The sequence below is a fragment of the Copadichromis virginalis genome, linkage group LG11 (genome assembly GCF_057382275.1).
Source record: "Copadichromis virginalis isolate Kocher_CV1m ecotype Utaka linkage group LG11, C_Virginalis_male_GT1.1, whole genome shotgun sequence".
NCBI lineage: Eukaryota > Metazoa > Chordata > Actinopteri > Cichliformes > Cichlidae > Copadichromis > Copadichromis virginalis.
The window spans coordinates 33,708,835-33,722,965 of NC_140628.1; the positions used below are offsets into that span (position 1 = coordinate 33,708,835).

At 40.6% G+C, this 14,131-nt stretch overlaps 1 protein-coding gene across 3 annotated transcripts in view; it reads left to right on the top strand.

Annotated features, from left to right (window-relative positions):
* The first annotated feature begins 7,372 nt into the window (after window positions 1-7,372).
* sema6cb (semaphorin 6Cb) overlaps window positions 7,373-14,131 on the top strand; it is a 149,380-nt gene continuing 142,621 nt past the window's right edge. For all 3 annotated transcript variants that reach the window (XM_085472125.1, XM_085472128.1, XM_085472129.1), the window contains exon 1: window positions 7,373-7,582. The gene's annotated coding sequence lies outside the window, so the exon portion shown is untranslated. The remainder of the gene's footprint in view (window positions 7,583-14,131) is intronic.

Below are 14,131 nucleotides of genomic sequence, written 5' to 3' on the forward strand. Positions count from 1 at the left end.
ACTTATGTGCAGCCCTGGTTATTTAGCTCGTCATATCGCAGCCACAGAAATTCTTTTGTCCATGAAACCATAAAGCTGCACTTTCTTTTTGCCTTATAGTCTGATTTGTTATAACTTCTCCGTTTTGCGGTAAGCTTTTCTTTGGCTGTCACTTCTTCACCCCGACCTGTCTTATTTGGCTCAGCAGAACTAAAATATATATACTGCTGCTTTTACACACGGACTCACACAATGCTCAGCGATGCTCTGCGCGATCAACCTCTCACATGTTTAAGCTGCGGAAGATTTCACTTGTCATGTTTGCATAGTAAGCTAACGATTAATAAGACGATGTCAGAGGAATTGGTGCACAAATTATCATCACTCACAGATCAGTGCTTTCGCTCTCTATACACCGTTCGCACGATTGCAAAGTGAAAGCAAAAAAACAAGCGCAAATTCAAACGCGATTTCAATATGTCACATATTGACAGTGGCTCACCGATGCCAATGACATAATTACCCGGCTACATTTCTGAAAGAATGCAAAAGCATTGACATATATTTTTCCTTCCTACAATAGCCCGACGGGCAGGGTAGCCCGTCTGAAAAAAATCGCTAGCCCCAGGACGTCGGGCTAGCGATTTTGCGAGCCCTGTATCTGATTGAGGAATCACTCATCTTTGGAAAAGAGAGTTTATTACAGAGAAATGTCTCTTTCCAAAATAAAAGCTATACTATCCGCTTCTTCTGGGCTATATTCTCAGCAGCATAAGGAGAATCATGTGCTAACAGCTGTCTAAATGACTCGGCTAAAGTTAGTAGCATGCTTGTTGTTTTTGTCTTTGCACTAGGATGATGTCGGCGTAAATGTGCAGTCATATTCGTTGTGTTCCCACTAGTGCTTTCAGGTTAATCTCGTTGAAATGACCTTAACGCCACAACACGGCAAATCTCCGTTAACGAGCTACCGCCGATCGCCCCGTGCATGGGGCTAGACGGCCAACACGTTAACGAGCTAACTGCGCTAACACACTAGTTCCCACCCATGTAATTAAGCATTGCGTGGCACATCCAACATACTGTTTTACTTTAGTCCATGACTCGCTTACCTTCAGGGTCATACGTCACATGAAAACCAAAATAATTCCAAACGCCAGATCTGAATGAGGGTGGGGGAGGTCCATCTTGCAAGGAGAGCTTAACTTCTGTCTTGCTAGCTTGCCCTGCGCTCTTCCTTCTGACTATGCTGTCTGTGTTGAGCGCTCAGTGGATCTGCGCTCGACAGTGCAGCCTAGGCGGAGTAGTCGAACACAGATTCACTGAGCGCTCAACACAGACAGCATCGTCAGAAGGAAAGTTGATAAAATAAATTACAAATGTTGTATTGTTCGATACATATGCGTACCGAACCGAAAGCACTGTATCGAACGGTTCAATATCGATACGAATATCGTTGCACCCCTAGTAAATAGAACAGATGAACTGCACATGACTTATTATAGTGTGTCATTATTTATTTACCAAATATAAGCCGATATGCAGGAGCAGTTTGTGAAAACTAAATGCTTGATTAATTGACCATCAGCAAGTGCCACTACATCTATTAAGTTTTAGTTTGTATTGAGAATCCAGGTTTGTGATAACACAATGCTAAGGACGAAAAACCTCAGCAATGATCTTAGGGAAGCAATTTTTGCTGCTCTTCAGTGGGATGGGTTATGAGGTCATTTCCAAACAATTTGAAACACATTGTTCTACAGTGAGAAAAGATTATTCACAAGTGGAAAACATTCAGCACAGTTGACAGTCTTTGCAGGAGTGAAACCAAGGCAGTCTAAAAGTCTACATCTCAGCCTCAGGTAGGCTGTTAACTGTTAAAGTTCATAATACTAGAAGACAGACTTCAAGAAGAAATAAAAGACTTATTTCAAACAATTGCCAGGAGAAAGTCTCATCTCTCTAAAAAGACCATACAGGACTGCTTCTGTTTGCAAAGCTGAGTCTAAACAAAATACAAGACTTCTGGAAAAATGTCATTTGGAGATGTCTAGCCAGGATGCACAATACCATGTTTGTTGAAAACCAAGCATAGCATATGTCGAGCATAACAAGTATCAAGCATGTTGGTGGAGGGGTCATGATTTAGGCTGGTTTTGCTGCCTTGCAATCATTCAACTCCTCACTATGTCAAAGAATTCTAGAGTTAAATGTGAGGTCATCGATCTGACAGCTAAGCTTGGTCATAACTGTGTCATGCTACAGGATAATTATCCCAAAATGATCCCACACTAGCAAATTTACACCAGAATAGTTAAAAAAGGAAAGAAGGTGTAGCAATGCTGCGGTTAAAGCTCAAACCTCAACTCTCCTGGAATAACCTTAAAAGAGATGGGCATAATCAAACAGCCACAAATCTCAATGAGCTTAAATAACATTGTAAAGAAGAGTGAGCAAAAAAAAAAATACTTGTAGTATGCAATGCATAATTTTTCAAACATAAACATTATCTTTGACAATAATCTCAACACCACCTTCTAAAGTTGCCACATAAAATTTTATGGTATTATTTTCTTGGCAGTTTAAAGTCAGACAGTAGCATTACCATAGAATACATGAACAAATTCCACTCATATTCCCCTAGAGCTTAAAAAGATAAATTGTGCATTACATTAGTCCTTTGCCACATACTATCAATCCAAGTTTATAGCAGCAGTATAGCATGAATATATTTACATTATATTAATGATTATTGACAGGCAGGGATAAGTCCAGCTTCTGCGTAAACACAGGGGATCTGTGGTGTACAGGCAGTCTTTGCAGTCCTGTGAGAGGACGAGACACCAAAGCCTTGTAGAGGACTGTCATCATTATGCTGGATTCATAGCCCACACTTCTTCTCTTCTGTTCTTCCATTTTCATTGCTTTAGCTTGCTCAAAGAGACCCATGGGACCAAACAGGGAATATATTGCTTGTGTGTGTTTTTTATAATTGGCTCTAAGGTGACACGAGTCCTCGAGTTGTTCCAGCAGACTCCAAAACAGGTTGTTTGAATTTGCCCATTGTGTTTACATGATTCTCTGTCAATGCAGGCATTTGTTGATATGCTGCATGATTGCCAGTATAAGTTGCAGGGGCAATTTTGGAGACAGTCTTGTGGTCACAGGAGTATTTTGTATGCATTAACTTGTTTGGTATTTAGATTGCTGGCTCTGTGAGTTGGGTTATTGCAGTATTGATGCAAGCCTTTCACTGAAATGGACCAAGTGATTAATCCTGCGATTTCATCAACAACATATTACCACTTTATATCGATAAATATACACTTTACTTATAAAAAAAACAAGTACAAATTGTATTTCTCATTTAGAAATTCTGATCACCTCAAAGTTTTTACAATTTTAACATGAAAGAAATGCATTTAGTTGAACAAATGTTATACAGCGTTGTAATATACTGCAACGGGCCAATGTTTAACGCAGCCTCCAATATTGCTGTCTTGTAATATGCAGTGGATATATTAGTGGCAAATAAAAACCTGTCTATTAAATGTTGGATTCCCGTCTTAATCTGACTCAGCAGAATCACCTCTTCATGATTCCTAATGTTGGCAAGGAAAATGTAGAGGGTACAGTAAACAGAAGTTAACTAACTTTAAGTAAAAATAACACATTGACAGGTGTGCATTGGTGGACAGTGGTGTAAAATAAATGAATGGAGACAGTACTGAAATGACATCGATCGGGCATAGCACTAAGACCAGTGACAAGTGAAGTGAATAACACTGTTTATCTCTTCATCATGGCACCTGTTAGTGGGTTGGATACATTAGAGAGAAAAGAGAACATTTGTGCTCAAAGTTGATGTGTTAAAAGCAGAAATAATTGGCAGGCATATGGATCTGAGTGAGTTTGATGGGGTCAAATTGTGATGGCTAGATTTCTGGATCAGAGCATCTCCAAAACTGCAGTTCTAGTGGGTTTTTTCCAGTGGTCAATATCTATCAAAAGTGTCTATCAACCACAGACTCACCGACAGCCAAGGCTCAATGATGCACATGGGGAACGAAGGCTGGCCCGTGTGATCTGATCCAAAAGGTGCAAAAAAGTTAATGCTGGTTGTGTTAGAAAGGTGTCAGAATACACAAAGCATCACAGTTTATTGCATATGGTGCTGCATAGCCAGATCTGATGATTCACGTTACCTTTTGCATCACATGGATGTTTGTGTGCGTTGCTTACCTTGGGAACATTAGGCACCAGGATACGCTATTGGCAAACCAGCAGAGGCTGCGCGATGCTGTGACCCACAATCTGATGAAAAACCTTGGATCCTGGCATCCACGTAGATTTTACTTTGACATGTACCACCTACATAAGCATTGTTGCAGACCACGCATGCCCTTTCATTGAAACAGTATTCCCTGGCTGTGGCCTCTTTCAGCAGGATAATGTGCCCTGCCACAAAACAAAAGTGGTTCGGGAATGGTTTGAGGATCACAACAATGACTTTGTCCTCGGAATTCTCCAGATCTCAGTCCAATCAAGCATCTGTGGGATACACTGGACAAACAACTGTAATCCATAGAGGCTCCACCTCGCAACTTAGAGCTCATGCCTCGACAGGTCAGGGCTGTTTTGGCAATAAAAGAGGCACTAACACAATAGTAGACAGGGAGCCATAATGTTTGGCTGATCGGTGTACGCTGACAAAAGCGGTAAATTTATACACAGTTCATTATGTCTGTCTTTGTTCTGTTATTTTTCTTCTTCATTTACAGTTGCTGCAATGTGTTCTAGATTTTTTTGTCTTGTGATATATCAAATATCACAGGATCATATCATGGTGTGATGGTACCATCATGTCAGGAGAATGACTGAAGTGTTTTATTGTTATATGTTGGAAAACCAAGGATGGACAAAGGGCTAAAGCTCCCGCAAAAAGGAGAAAATTCCTGAATGAATTTGTTGGTATTCTTGTGCACAGTTTTCAAGTTGGTTGTTACAAAAATCTTGGCGATCCTTCCTCAGTTGATCTAGGTATCTATTCTGAGTCGCATCTGTCTTTTTTTGTAATCCCAAAATCACTTGATGAGGCCTTGATAGGGGCTGTGGGGGCTCCATGCAATCTGTTGCAGTGCTTCTTACAAATAATTCTTCATGATTCTCACTAAATGGTGCAGAATGAGCTCAAAAACTAACAAAATAGTGAGATTAAACTTTGAACATGTTAAATAGCTAAAACAGTTGTATATTACTGTATATATTCCACTTGTCTGATGTAAACACACAAATAATTTTCCAAATTTGTTTGAGTAGGATTGAACAAATTTTAGCAAGAAAAATAATTAAGACATAGGCCTGCTGTGCCATAAGTGTGCTCATATCAGTTTAGTCTAACAACATCCTTGTTTCTGTGTAAACAAATGAGCATCAGTTTGAATGATGACGATGATGACAGCTGAAACCACTGCTCCCATTTTCCCAGCAGTTACTGTGTTTACATCTCTCAACACCTTTGTTGTATTTGCTGTGTTTTCGTTAGATAAGAAGGCAAAAAGTCAAGTTCAATCCTCGTTGTATGCAGAGAGTCACAGAAAGAAAATGATCTGCCCCATATTTAAAATGTCATTGTGAAATAACGGTTGGATTGACAGAGTGAGAGATGTATTATTATCAAATAATTATTATCAAATTAAACAGATGTGTAACCTGAAATGCTGAACTATGGTTATTGTCAGCCCAGCAATTATTTTGTCAGAGTGGCCTTGATGTCCTCTACACATGAAATGGTCTTTATTGAGAAACCACCACATCCCTAGGCTACAAAGTTATTTACATTAAGGCTCTAACCACTGACCCGCTTATTTAAGGAAAACAATAAAATAAGGAAAACAATTTGCCAATCTTTCAAGCCTCTCTACTGCCAAAACCACTGCAAATGTTGTGGTGAAGTGAAAGTTGCCAAAGATTTACCAAATCCATGTAAATCATGGCCCTCTGAGCTTGTGTCCTCTCCCTCTCCTCAAAAGCCCTTCAACACAACAGGCAGCATCGCACTGCCAAAAGAAATGTCTGGAGTAAATCTGCTGGTGTTGAGTCACAGCTAACCCAAGGCGCATCCATTTTTTTTTCTGCGGCTCGAGGCCAAAGAGAGATCTAATAAACAAGTAGGACCTGAGAGAAGGGCCCCTCATTTATCCGACTACCAGAGCAGTTAGTATCATAGCACAGAGGCCACTTGAACTATTGTCCTGTGTATAACTCATGAGCATTTTGACAAGAAAGACTGACTGAAATGGTAATGCAGTAGATGAAGGCTAGAGATGAATGAGACACAGAGTCCATGGCCATCTATTAGATTATCATCAAACAAAAACGCAGTCAAACCAAATTCCTCAGCGCTGCCGTCTCTACACAGGTGTCTTATTAGTGTTTCTGGCAATGCATGGCACATCAGCATCACAGCTGATTAACTTTTGTGGATACATTTTGTTCCCTTCTTCAGATTATACTCAGCTATTTTCCTCAGTAGGATACTGACAGAACATGCACAAGTTTCATAGTGTAGCATCCCCTATGGAAATGTGAATGTGTTATGTATGAAATTATAGTATTTGTGGAACACAAACCAAAATGATCTGAAAGTCTTTTAGTTAGTTCCAGCATCTACAACTGATTTTATCCTCTGCTTTATAGCCATTTAAGCTGAATATCTTAAGGTTTAAGAGTGTTAGCAGGGCAAAATAAGAAACTGTATAAAGAGCTTTTGTAGCACGTAAAGAAGAGTATTTTCATTGTTTTCTAAAATTTTATATTTCTAACACTTCATGTATAATATCAATTACTGATAATTACTGTAATGAACGGCTCTTACACTAACAATATTCACTCATACATGTATATTCTGTACAAACAGCAGAGATTAGTCGAATCCACTAGCATGACTATACTAAATTTTGTTTCTGTTATAAGATGCTTTATTATAAAGTGTAAAAAAAACAAACAACTGAATTCAGAAAAATAATTCTCTAACAAACATTTTATAATACCCTATAGTGCGGGCTAATGTGCAAGATAATAGTGCGGCTAAAGTACTTTCACATTGGTTTAAATAGATTCAACTCCTCCCATAAAGTTAAATTATCTGCGTTTAAACCCCGTATCTCGCGCTCTGATTGGCTGGCTAAACTGTATGGGGACCCTGGTGCTGATGCATTCAACATCTGGGAGAAAAGTGAGCATTACAGGGGCGGGGCGTAGCGCAAAAAAACTGCTCCATTGGCCAATCGAAGGCAACCTCATCCTAACTTCACTCGTTGATTGGTTTGAATCCCTGTCAAACAGCACTACGGGGCGTGGTCTGAGCTGCAGCCGAGGTGTTGTGATTTTAGTCTAACCAGCTTCAGTCCTGTCACAACAGTGAGGGGCGTCTTTTCGCTACGCTGGCGCTCTGGGAATACTAACCATTTCAGAAACAACTAGCTAAAACTAACAACCCCGCTTTTTTTCCTTCGTCATTCTCGAGACTTTACAGCTTGTTCTCTGCGACAGTATCTCAGAAACACTGCGACGTGTGTATTTTCAAGGTGGAAGCACGAAGGTAAGTGGTTCGTTTACTAGTTGAGGACTTTGGCGATGCTGTTGCAGCTGTGCTTACTTTGCTAAATACGAGACAGATGCTTTAAGTTTGCCACAGAAGAGAGCTTATTTAGGCACGTGAAGATCGACGATAATCACTTGAAAACAACATATCAGACGCTTTTAATAAACCTGAACTGTCCCTGTACTCTCCCGGAGTTTCATTTATGGTCCGGAGAAGCCGCTGCTTTTCTCGGCTGTGTTTCGAAGTCCCCGTTTTTTCTGCACTGGTAACTGAATAACAGAAATTACAATCTGACATCAGCCAGGGTTAGACCAGTTTTATATAATAGTTATTTTTTTTGCAGTAGCTCTGTTCCTTTTTGTTTTCATTATTTTCATGTGTGTATCACGGACGGGTTTGGAAGCTGTGTTAACATCGGCAGCGAAAACTATATGCATAGTCATATGAAACCCTGACATACACGTTTTCTCTCTTGTTGCTGCAAGAGTCCCCAGCAACTTATCACAAATAAGCAACCGATAACACGTCTCTGACTGGCATCTCGCCTGAGACACTAATTGAATTTTTGGTTTATTTTCTGGCGGAAGCAGCCCAAACTTGTTTATCAAGGACCTGATTGTGGAAAAACAAAAGAAAGAAAGAAGGGAAAAAAGCGGGGGATTAGTGCGTAATGGAGACTGTTCACCATCAGATAGAGGGGGAAATCAGTGTGAGTTTCTGGAAAAGAAAAGCAGCAATTACGTGGCAGTTGGATTATTGTGAAACGGCACATCTCACTCTGCACAGATTTTACCTCTTAAATCACGCTTACTTGTCTTAATGCCAAACTCGGAGGGAAAACGATGAGCTCATTGTTCTAACAGGTTTCAACGGGAGAACCTGCATTAGACCTCAGTGTTGCCTACGATGCAGAAAGAAATTGGAAACCTGTGTTTTTCTTCTCTTCTCCTGCTTTCCTAGGAATCGCTGGTGAATGTTTATGTTGAAATGGATGCTCGTGGCTGCTTTTAAACCGTCCTCCGCACAAAGGGAGACCACGATTTGTCTCAGCCCGTTGTGCATTAGTCCTCTAATTTCCTTAAGTGGGTGTTCAGTTTCAGTTGAGGCTAAGAACATTTCAACAATAAATAAATCTCTGTTGTGCATAAACACTGACAGACGACACCACTGCCTTTTCGATCCTGGACTCTTGCAAGGTGATATTGTAGACTGCATGCCCTCTTGCTTAACTCAAAGGCTGCCCGCTTCTGCCGTTTCTCTTTGCTGTATCTGTAGCCTTGCAAAAGTTTCCCAGGCATTTTAAAAATTCATGTTCAGCTTAAGGGTTGCTTTGCCTGGATTGAACAGCAGAGCCAGCACTTACTCGTCTAGCATGTGCCTTTTTGTTCTGGCTGTGGCATGATGTTTTCCTGGAGCAGTCAGATGTTTAAGCAGAAAGTGTGATTAGATCTTGTGATCTTCTTTGGGGTTTTTTTTTTTTTTTTTTGCCTTGTCCCCACTCCTCACAGCTGCTGCAGTGATATCATAGGATGATGAAGCCACAAATGGCTTGCGGTTTCCTACCCTAGTTGTACAATGACTTGGCACTCTTTGCTGCTGCGAGGACATTGCAGTGTGCCTTCAGGTTATTTTATTTGACATGTAACTGGTGCGCTAACCAGAGGAAAGGTGCTGCTGCTGTTGTGCAGGACTAGTGGGATGCTTCTGTGTAACGTATCCAATGCTTAAGCAGCAGCAGTGGTGGTCTGTGGTCCCATCTGTACTGTGCACAGTTCATACAAATCTACATTCAGCCCTCATTTGTGGTTGTCGCCCACAGTCGCAATGAACCAACTCTTTGGTTTTTTTGTTTTTTTTCATTCTCTTACCATTAGGAAAGTCACATTCTGCTGATGGGTGAGTTATAGTTGTGAATGTGAGCGAGAGCAAAGTACCAGCAGTGCATTCATTTCCCTGTCACTGCTGAAAATTGCTTGCTCTTCGTCCAGCTCTCATTTTCAGGCCCCGATAGGTCGGTCGCTCAGTTAGCATGGTTAATGGTGCATTTAGCACAGTGTGTAATTTTATTTCCAATTTCCATTCCGCTGCTTGCTTTTAGTTTGAAGTGACAAGAAGCCCCGATGGAGGGGCCCTGTGTGTGCAGATGGCATCTTCCTAATGGTCCTCAGGGTAATGATGGTTGAAATAGGCTCCTAACCAGGGGCTGAGGACTGTGGCCCTTGGGGGACATTCAGCAAGCCTATTTCCATTTTCATCATCAAGATAAAGTACTCAGAACATAGGCGTATGTACACACACACAGTTAGTCTGCACTTTGGATTGGTCAGAAGGAAAAAAAAGAAAAGAAAAAAAGAAGAACTTCAGCAGGACTGATGAAGACACTTTAAACCCTCAGGCGAATTTGAAGTTTGTAAATTGCTGTGCCCTATTTTGAGCTCAGTGGAACTTGAGGGCATAGATAATATATTTTGGGATAAATTTTGTTTCACATCATGTTCAAAATTGTCTGAAGCGCTTTAGACTTTAAGCACTTGTGCAACTGCTGATGTCTAAAGAAGGGTGGGTGCAGTGCCGTGCTTCAGGAAGCAACAGTTAATCGCCACTCCTCATCCGCAACATATGGGACTTTGTTTGGCCCTGTACCTGAGAGAGTCACCGGTCTGTGGCACCTCATATTTCATTTTGATAATGGCTGGTAACCCGTGGCAACTGTGGAGGCAATGAGAGCTTGGCTTCTTGAAGGGCATGGTTGAAAAAGGGAAGAGGGTGGGTTAAGAGGATGTGAAGTCCAAGGCTGCTTCCCCTGCTCTTTCCTGGTTGGTTGCGTTGTGTCCAGCGAAGGATGTGGGACCCCTGGGGAGTGAATTATTACCTGTCAGCCCCGCAGGCTCCCTGTCATCCATAATCCAGGGCTGACACAGCACAGGCTGGTCCAGGCTATCTGCTGGGACCACAAGGCCTTGGCCTCCAGGTCTGGCCTGGTTTGGCCGTAGCTGGTAAGAAATCGCATTAACATGTTGAATCAAGCGTTACAAATGCACAGTTTAAGACTATCATACAAACCTACCTTGTGCCTTTTGCATTATAGCCAGTGGGTCTTTGTTATTATTCTGACTAGTGTAGCTTTTGGGGGGGGTTTAAGTTGGTTCTTTTTTTTCTTTTTCTTACTGAGCAGAAGGAGCTTCTTTACTGTGCCTTGAAGTAAAGCTGTTGCTCATCATTTTGCTGATTCAGTGTACTGTATCTCCCAGGTTTATCAGCCTGTGTGGTTTTTAAAGTTCATTTACAGATTGCCAGTGGCACAGACATAATATATACTGCCAGCTGCATCTGTTTTCCTGTGATTGTCGCAGCTTGTTGAAAGTAAAGGTGAATACGGCACTGACAATTTTTGTCCGACAGGTCTAATCATTAACTGTTAGATGTGAATCCTTAGCAGGCATATTATTACTTTTGATTTCAAAAACAGGCGTGCAGCTTCATCCTGCAAGTGGTCCTGTGGTTAGTGTAGAACTGAAAATTATAGCCAAGCTGATGAGTGTGTAAGTTTTGGGAGGAAAACCTTTGAGTTCAGTGAAAGGCTAGAGGGAAGAAGTGAAGGAAGAAGAAAAAGATGGCGGGAGGCGGCAAACCACAAACTGGACAAGAGACAGGCCTTGGTGCTTTTATCCAGACTGGCTGTCTTCCTGAGGTTTTGTCAAGCTGTTCCTCAGAAACATTAACCCCTTGTCAAACATGGACTGGGTCTCTGTTTTCCAACTCGCCACAGCCACATGCAGTGCGGCAGGAACACAGGATGATTGTCTGGTAACACTTCATGAAGCATGGTGGATGCAGTCCAGCAATTGGAGTGGAAAATATAACCTGTGGCTCTCAATGTCAGCAAATTAGCTCAAATTCATATTTTTAGTCTAAATGGGGGTCTCGTGTATCACAAAGGAGTCTTTGTCAAAAATCAGACCTCAGCTTTATTCTCCTTTGTTTCTTTTCTGTATTAAGTCATGCACTGAGGTTTCACTGTTTTCAGTGTGGTTTGTCTTTTTAAAAATGCTGAAGTCGAGTAATGATACTTGTAGTTTCATGCTTTTTGTCTCTCTCACTCCATATCAGTTGCCCTTTAGATGAAGGACAGAATACCCATCTTCAGATATCAGACACACTCACTCTTTGATTTGTGTAACAAGGAGGCTGTGTACGCTACCTACGGGGAAGCTTGGAAGCAGCATGCACCACAAAAAGGATTTCTTCTGAATGGAAAGAAAATGAATCATCCAAAAATAAATTCTTGTCATTTTTCATGCATATTCTATGTGGAGAAGTAGCTAATGTAGTGCGCTGTGTGCGCTTGAAGTTTTTTATATAATATATAAAATTATTAGCTATTGAATAAGCACAAAGATCCTCCAAAATGCCCATTCAGCTGTGTGATCCACAGAATCCAGTTTATTTTGAAAACCACAACAGTCAGTAGCAGAGCTCCCCAAAGATTAAGATAATGCAGACATCACAACAGGCTCTCTTACATCCACAGAGAGCAGAAATCCCCACATTTATGATTCCATTTCTTGCCTCTGTGTTTAATTGTAGGAAGCAACTGATATGAGGAAACACGTGTCTCTTTAAGTAGCCTCTGCTCATAAATACTAGCTCTTGATTCTTGAACTCTTAGTTGGGTCAGCTGGGGAATGGCAGAAGGGCCCAGTTTGTTGCTCCAAATGATCTCTTAATTACTTCATAATGTGGGCAGTCCTCCTGCATCATTGATTAGCCAGTCAGGCTTAACATGGAACAAATTGCTCCATGACTTTCCAGTCTCGCGCCCTTATTGCTTGTATTGGTAAAATTGGAAACTACAGTGAATGTTTTATGTTTTTTATAAACTAAATATTAATTTCATTCAAATGGTATATACTGTACACCAGAGACCTTATTAGTTGTTTAGCTATTTACCAATAGTTACCAAAAGTAACATCATAAATGCAGAACATTAAGGCAGTATGGGATCATCTTGACAGAGAACGTAACTAAAGACGACCAACATCCGAATTTCCTAAAGACTACTTAAAGAAATTACAAGAAAACTTTAATTCAATTAAGTTCAAATCAAGTTAATTCAGTTCACTTTTATTTATATAACACCAAATCACAACAACAGTCATCTCAAGCTTTCCTTAAGATAGTCCAGGGTGCGTTGAAGAATAAATGGTCATACCAAATATTGACTTATATACTGTATTTACGCCTATGTTTGCATATTATTCAATGCACTGCACCTATTTCTAATTTTTAAGCAAAATATAAAGTAAAAAGGGGGGCAGGTCAAGACTTTTTCATAGTGCTGTACTTAAACATGCTGGTATGTTAATAAAAATGATCAGACATTAGGCACTAAAGTTGGCTTGTACTTGCCTATTACTGCAGTGCATTTGAAAGTACTAAAGTAGACAGTTGGATATCTGATTATTAATATCAGCATTGTTACTGAGCTTGTCTTGCAGTGTTTCGTTTTCTGATTTTATCTTTGTCTCCACACAAAAACATTGTTGAAACCTATAAAAAGGCCCAAGTGTACAAAAAACTCTGCGCTTTAATGTCACTGTTTTGCGATGTGTGACTCTCAGAAAAACATGCCAGCTCTGATAAAAGGAATTGATGAGCTTAGAGGCTCAGAGGCTTAAAGGCATACAATACCAATGGATTGAAAAATGTGGAGAACTGTTTCTCGATTCCGATCCTTTGTCCCATCTAACTGTTTTTAGCAGTGCAATTTATTGAGACTGCCCAGTCTATGTGACACACATAATGGCCGAAACACTGGAAAAATTGCAGCTGGTGTAGCATATGGGGAAGATCGAACAAAGAACAAAAACCTGTATTAGTTATGCCAGAACAACTGGCTTCGATAAACAGAGTACAGAACAACACAAAACTACACTTTAAAATTAGTGTGTGAGGGAGCGAACAAACTATGTATTTTATCGCCTGAAACACAGCCATGATATGTTACAAATGCTGTGTAGCAAAGAGAAATGTTGCACATTTGCTGCAGTCAGTTACAAAAGCTTTGCTAATGTGAATTAATTAGGTCATATTTGGTTGCTTATGACACTTTTTTTAAGTGTTTGAGTATTTTAAGATAGCTGCTCTGCATGTATTCTTAATATTTTGGTGGCACAGTTGGAGAATGATATTCAATTCTTGGAGTTAAACTTTGTAACTTTAATTTAGCCATAACCCAAGAACTAGAAAACACAGATCTCAAAGTAGACAAGAATAACAGCAGTAAAAGTTACACATGTGCAAAGCGTCCTCTATGAATTACCCAGTTGTGTGTTTTTGCAGACCTGGGCTCACAGAGCATGCAAATTGCCATCCTTCTGAGCTGATCTTGCAGGGAGTGTGTGTAAGTGAGACGGCCTCTGGCCAAACCAGCCAGCTGACTTCCTGTTGGCTCCCCACACACATGAAAATAATCACATTGGTATGACTCCTCCGCACTTTCCAAATGATGTTGTATCGGATGGATCAAATTCTGGTAATAATTGG